The 7,065-nt window shown below is 40.5% G+C and overlaps 1 long non-coding RNA gene across 1 annotated transcript; it reads right to left on the reverse strand.

Annotated features, from left to right (window-relative positions):
* Positions 1 to 3,372: 3,372 nt before the first annotated feature.
* Positions 3,373 to 4,097, reverse strand: LOC112772832 (uncharacterized). The gene is made up of 4 exons (XR_003187705.3): positions 3,945 to 4,097; positions 3,741 to 3,862; positions 3,593 to 3,660; positions 3,373 to 3,513 (listed from the first exon to the last, which is right to left on the reverse strand). It is a non-coding gene; the product is annotated as an uncharacterized lncRNA (long non-coding RNA).
* Between the last annotated feature and the right edge of the window lie 2,968 nt (positions 4,098 to 7,065).

Below are 7,065 nucleotides of genomic sequence, written 5' to 3' on the forward strand. Positions count from 1 at the left end.
TTTATCTTTTAACTATTTCATGCTCTGTTAGACAGAGTCTTTGCTGCCATCAAGGCTACACTGTCAACGTCAATTAAATTTCAACACAAATCTCTGACTACTAGTTTGACAAAGATAATCTACGTAATCTGTATGGTTGAGGCAAGAGAGATGAAGATCGAGGAAGACAACCGAAAAGGAGGTAGGAATGTGATTCTGCTAGAAGAGACAGACATATTAGAAGGTATTAACGCTTGCTCCAATAGTCTCTATGGCAGACTCTTTGCTTCCAAAATCTTCTCAGTTGAAACCATGGGGAATGCTTTAAAGGCTATATGGGAAAATTCGGAGGGATTTAGCGTGAGTGACAAAGAGGACAATTACTTCCAATTCTTTTTTAATAAAGAGGTGGATGTCTTGCGTGTTGAACGTGGTTTGTAATACCCTAACTACCAAAGCTCGCACTTCCGGCTGCGCGACTCTGATAGTTCGGACATTACGACGACACTTATATTATTTAATACTAAAATATGAGCCTGTTTAAAACTTTAAACCGCAATACCGCTCCCAAAAATACTTTCGTGCGATAACGTACATCCATAAATACCATACAACTTACAACAATTCATAAAGAGTACATCCATATATATATATATATATATATATATATATATATATATATATATATATATATATATATATATATATATATATATATATATATATATATATACATAATTATATATAAATAACTTTACAAGCATTAACCAATACAATTCCTATCCCTCTTACAGATTATATCAAAATAAAGGCGAGGGTACAATAAGCCATAACTAAAACAATACAGAGCATCACAACAACAATTAGATAAGCTCTCCGTAGCTTCTGTGCCCATATCCTGAAAGGGGAAAAATGTAGGGGGTGAGAACATCATCCTCGAAAGGGTTCTCAGTAGAGGGTTTTTGGGAATTACTGTAATAGGATACATGAAGATAACCGCACCAGTGATTCATAACCGTCTTATGCCTCCTTTCAAAAACAACGGTTTACAATGAAAGTAAAGTCGGAAATCTTTTCGGAAAGAAGAACGGTTCAATTCTCAAAAACTCAAAAGCCTTTCAAAACGGTTTATCTATGCGGAACCAAAATAGCCTTTCATAATTTTATTCCAAACCAGAAACACAAAACCGAAATCAACCATCAGTTCATCTCTTTCCAACCACAGCCCTAGGCCCAAACAATCCAACCAACAACCAATCACCACAATCCAACAGAGTCCCAGATGCAAACACAAATAGGAAGATGCAGGCACAAACAAACAGTTATTGCAAGTAGGACAATTAGCAATTAATCACAAAGGCAAGCCAAGTACAATATGCACACCCAAGCAATGTCACATAGATGCATATGATGAATGCCTGTCCCTAGTGGCTGATGATATCATCTGTCGGTTATAGAGCCAACCCGACAAGTCCTGGTAGCTAACCATTGGACTGTCCCTCTGTCGCGCATCCCCAACTCGAGTTATACTCATCATAAACTTGATCATAATCATGATCCATATCCATCACCTTCATTGGTGAATATTTACAGGGGCGAGCTCATCCGGGACTTTCACAGTGCTCGGCCACACTTACGACATAGGGTCAACAGAGTATCAAGTCTCAACCTGGAGCACGTGGTGGCTAGCCACTGCTACTACCCAGGGAAACTCGTATCTCAGATAGTGGAAGTGCAACATTCACATTTATCAATGATTCAGCATAAACATGCAATCAATCTCATCCATGGATTAACATCCATCTCAGCCATCTGGCTCACGGTTCATTCCAGAACCAGCCAATATTCATATCATACACAGCCATTCCGGCTCACGGTTCAATCCGGAACCAATCAATATGTATAAACATACACAGCCATTCCGGCTCTCAACAAAACAGCACTTCCACATTCAAAATCATCAAATTCATGAAATCGGCATTTAAGCCATAAATCATTTTCTCAACTCATTTCACTTTGAAATCAAGTTTCAACTCTTTTCAGCCTTGGCTTTAAAGATCTCATTTCTCAAATCATCTCAGTCTCATAAGCCACTTTTACTCAAGGTAAATTCTTTCAAAACAATGCCACTCTCGGCATCCTCTTTCCAAAACTTCCATAATCATGGCAAGTTAAAAGCCTCTTTGAGATATTCAAAATCACCCATCCAACAATGGGATTTTATAACAAAAGTTTTTCGACAGAGTCCCAAGTCTTTAGGGGAGAATAACATAACTCATTTCGCCAAATTCATTTAAAATTATTAAAACATTGGCTTTCCGACTTGAGTAATAAAATATGATCTAAGCCAAACCGAGTCACGTAATCATTTACTTCTTTCAAAGCCGTTTCCTTTACTTAGGCAAAACCAGCCTCAACCCCCATGATAAATTCTAAAGCGTTTCAACTGTTCAAAATTGTTTTAGTCTTGCAAAAATTCAGAGTTCAAAGAGTACTTAAAACCTTTCTCAAAACATTTCAAAATAACACTTGTCAATAGACATTCAGGTTCTTTCAAAGTCATTGAAACTTCTTTAATTGAAACCCCCAAGTCAAATTCAAAGGCATAAACCCTTTTCGCATTCAAACAGCTTTAAAACACAAGTTTCATCTAAATAACTTTCTCTTGAAAGAGATACAATGCCTTTCTTAAGAAGCAAGACTAAATCACAATTTCCTCTTTACTAACTCATTTCGAAAGCATGAATCATCCTTTTCTTGATAATTCAAATAAAATAGCAGAAGTCTTTAACTCATCATTTTCCAGACAACATTTCAATAAAGACTCGGATTTTATAGAAATTTCGGCAGCACCTCCCCTAAAACTTGGACTTTTGCCACCCGGTTCGGGTCCCAACTAAACCGTTTCTCATTCCTTTTCAACAGCTCAAAACCATAAATCAATTCAAAAGCAAGCTAAATCCAACAGTCGCCTCAATGGCATACCTCAAGGAAACCATTTCAAAATCGACTCAATATCAACCGATTTAACTCATTTATAAAGCTTTAAAGAATCGGTTCAGCAATAAATCATTTATCAAAACCAGAGCAATTAAAGCAACCCAGGCTGGATTTCAAGAGCATTCTATCTTTCACATCATCAAAATAATTGACTCAATTCAAACCAATCCTCAACGGATTAAACTCATTTCAAATATTTAAAGAATCAACTTCAAACATTGCATTTCACAAGCCACACAACAATTCAGCCAAGCCAACATCCATAATCGTTCGAGTCAATCAAATAATACATAAGGCAGATACAATCACTAATTACACCATATCTCACATCAGTATCCATATGTAATAATTTCGATAATAAACTGTAGTTTTCGGAAAGCGTCCCTACCTCAAAACGTAATTCTATAACCCAAACGTCTCTCAGAGTCCTTTTCGCCTCAGCTCGAAATCACAATCAAAATCCCGACTCCGCGTGTTTTTTTTCTCAATATAAGAAACAGCCTCAGCGCCACGTATAAGCTCAGCTACTACTTCCTAACACATCAATATCGCGGAAATCTTAAAACTCATGACTGAAAACAAATGGCAAGGATTTTCGAGATAAAACACTTACTGAAATAAAAGGAATGACACGGCAGCCTCCGCAACACTTATGCGACACAAAATCACCGGAACTCAAACCTACATTACCAAGCCTCAATGTCTTTAGCCAAATATAACCGAACGCTAAAGCAGGGGTTTTCGAAACGCGAAATACTTACTATACTAACAAGCGAAGCAGCTACCACTTCGAATTGCCCCGACAAAAGATCCGTGAGCGGCCAGAAGTTCCGGTGGCCCAACAGCAGCTTTAATTCCGACGCGCAAATACCGGGACTCAACCCTGTGTAACCAACGTCACAGAATTTCTAACGAATTATAACAGAGTACTCAATTGAAGGGGTTTCAGAAGCAAATATGCTTACCAAGAAAGACTGGTTCTGGCGGCCACGATACTGCTCCCGGCAGCCAAAGGCGCGGCGGCCATGACAACAACGGCAATTGAGCTTCAACGGTGGCAGAAACCCCTCCTACTTACCCATCCCGGTCTCCTTCTCCCCAGCAGCAACAAGGCAGTGGCGGAGCTTTCACAGCGGCGGCGACGGCAGCTCAGCAGCGGCGGTGACAGCGGCATCGCCCTTCCCTGCGCGCGCACGCGCGCTCCCTCTTTCTCGCGTCGGACTCCTGCATCGCATCCATCATGTTCGCAGTTCTGGGTCCGGCGTGGCTCAAAGGCGATCGACGGCGACTCCCAGATCTCCAGCGATGGCGGCAAGGATGCGCGGCGGTGCCTTCTCCTTCCCAATCCTGGCTCGCACTCGTCACCCTCTCTCATGGCTCGTTTCGATCTCTCTCTCCCTCAGCCTGGTTCGGCGGCCTCAGTAGCGGGACGAGCTTGACGGAAAGCAGAACGGATGGCGAAGCTGATCGCAGGAGGCACGACGGCGATGACGCGATGGCGGCGGTGGAGCCCAGCACGCCGGCACAAATCTCCTTCCTCTCCTCTTTTCCTCAGCCACAACCCAACCTCTCACTCTCTGCTCAGTTTTTGTTGAAAGGGTTTGTGTGTGTTTGCTGCTATTTTGGGGGGGAAGAAAGGGATTTCAGCTGCTGCTTGTGTGGGGGGAAAAATGGAACCGGGTCGGGTAACAGGTCGCTGGGTTAGGGTTTCCTCATTTTAAAAATTAGGGTTAAGGGCATTATGGTAATTTCACATAAAATTGGGAATAATATAGTAATTGAAACCCAATGTAAATCCAACACTAATTATATATAGAAAATACCATTTGTTCATCATTTTCACAAATTATTTTCAATAAAAGGTCCAAATCTAAAAATTAGAAATAATATAATTAATTTCTCTATTTTCCAAAATAGCAGTATTAATATTTAAAATATTAATTATTTAATCCAAATCATGTAAAACCCCTCTTATCTCATAACTGCCAAATTCATAATCTGAATATAGAAAATAACCCAATAATTATAAAATTGGATAAAAATCATAACTCGTCTCAAATTCAATAAATCAAAACTTGCCTTAATTATCTTTAATAAAATGATTTCCGAAATTAAGGCTATAAATAATTATATGATTTGAGACTTGATCATAATAAGACTTTTCAAAAGTTCTGGGTTTTACATGGTTCTTCATGGCTATTTAAGGATTACGTGCTCCATGTCAAGAGATGGAAGGAAGATCAGAACCGTGATGAAGAGATTGTTTCCAATTTTCCAGTTTGGGTTCAATTTTGGGGTTTGCCAGAATCGTTTAAAACCCTCAAAGTTGGACGTAAATTGGGAGAGAGGCTGGGCACAGTGTTGGAGGTAGGTAAATTTTAGATAAGAGGTAGAGAAACTAGGATTGTAAAGGCCAAGATCAATATTGAAGCTACCAAGAAAGTGAGGGATCAGTTATTGTTGCAGGACCTAATAAAAAGGAGGTAGAGGTGGCATTGCGCTATGAGAGACTTGAAAAGTTCTGTACCTACTGCACAAAATTGGGGCACGAGGTGAAAAACTGCCATGATGTGCTGAAGGACACAGAGAGTGATAGGGTAAAAGAGGATGACATTGGCGAATGGGTTCAAGACAGCTAAGTAGGAATACGAATTAACTCTGAAAGAGAAAGAAGATTCAACAACTCAGCCCAAAATCAGAATAAGGCTACTCAACGTAAGAAAAAGCCGGTCTTAAACTGCTTATTGGAGGAATTTGCAGGGATGTCAATACAAGAGGAGGAACAAAGTTTGAAACCACAAAACGCTGGCAATAAGGTAGCACCTGAGTCACCTCAATCAACCAACTCTAGAACAGAATGCATGGAGGTTATCATAGCTGGTTAGTCCAATGCTAAGGAGGATGAAGGACAACCTATGCAATTCACTATTGGGCAATGTCTCACAACAGAGGAAGGAAGGAAGTAGAAAAAATTAGCAAGACAAGGTACTGGAGGGTTGGAGACTAAAGCTGGATCCAAAAAAAGGTTGATGAGTGGTATAGTTGAAGGATCTACAAAGAAAGCAAGAACAGAGGATGAAAATGCAGTTGAACAGGGGGTGGAGGGTGCCAGCCTACAAATGGCACCCAAGGCGCCATGAGAACTATAGTTTGGAATTGTCGGGATTTGGGGAGGCCCCTGACAATTCACACCCTAAAAGGGATATGTAAATCCCACTCCCCCGAGATTGTGTTCATAAGTGAAACAGAAAACCAATCTCGACAGGTGGAAGCAAAACTCCGGGCATTGTAGCTATGAAAACTGGCATATTGTTAACCCGTTAGGAATGGCAGGAGGACTTGCGCTAGCTTGAAAGGACAGCATCAATGTTCAAATTATAAACAGCGGGGAATTCTTTGTAGCAGCTGAAGTTAAGGAGTTTGAAAACAACGGGGTATGGATGTTCATTGGTGTCCATTTGAACTATTCAGAACAAATTCGAGCCTTACAATTTGAGGAGCTTACAACAATGAGTCAACAACTGGAAGGAAAAGTGGTAATAGTGGGAGATTTTAATGCTATAATAAGTCAAGCGGAAAAGGAGGGTGGAGGCCAAAAATCAGCAACTACCATTGCAACATTCATTAATTTTATTGATAGCAATGAATTAGTGGATATTGGAATGGTGGGGCGGCCTTTCACGTGGACAAACCGAAGACAAGGAGAGGATTTGGTGAAGGAGAGGCTTGACCGCTATTTAGTAGGGATGGGATGGAAGCTGAAGTTTCCGAATGCAGTGGTGCACAGGCTCACTGAATCAGGCTCGGATCATGCTCCTATCTTGATGGAAACTGAACCTCAATCCTGGCATAGTAAAAGGCGTTTTAAATACCAGGAACGTTGGTGTGGAGAAGATGATATCAAAAGAATTGTCAGCAAAGTGTGGAAAATGGAAGTAGTAGGCTCAGCTATGTTCTCCTTGGTCCAAAAGTTGAAAGAATATAGACATAGATTAGTTCAATGGTAGATAACTCACAAAGCAAACTCTCGGAAAGAAATTGAGGACCTTCAAGCTAGCCTAGAGGAGCTGTGGGTGGCTAGAATCA

The sequence above is a fragment of the Arachis hypogaea genome, chromosome 18 (genome assembly GCF_003086295.3).
Source record: "Arachis hypogaea cultivar Tifrunner chromosome 18, arahy.Tifrunner.gnm2.J5K5, whole genome shotgun sequence".
Classification (NCBI taxonomy): Eukaryota; Viridiplantae; Streptophyta; class Magnoliopsida; order Fabales; family Fabaceae; genus Arachis; species Arachis hypogaea.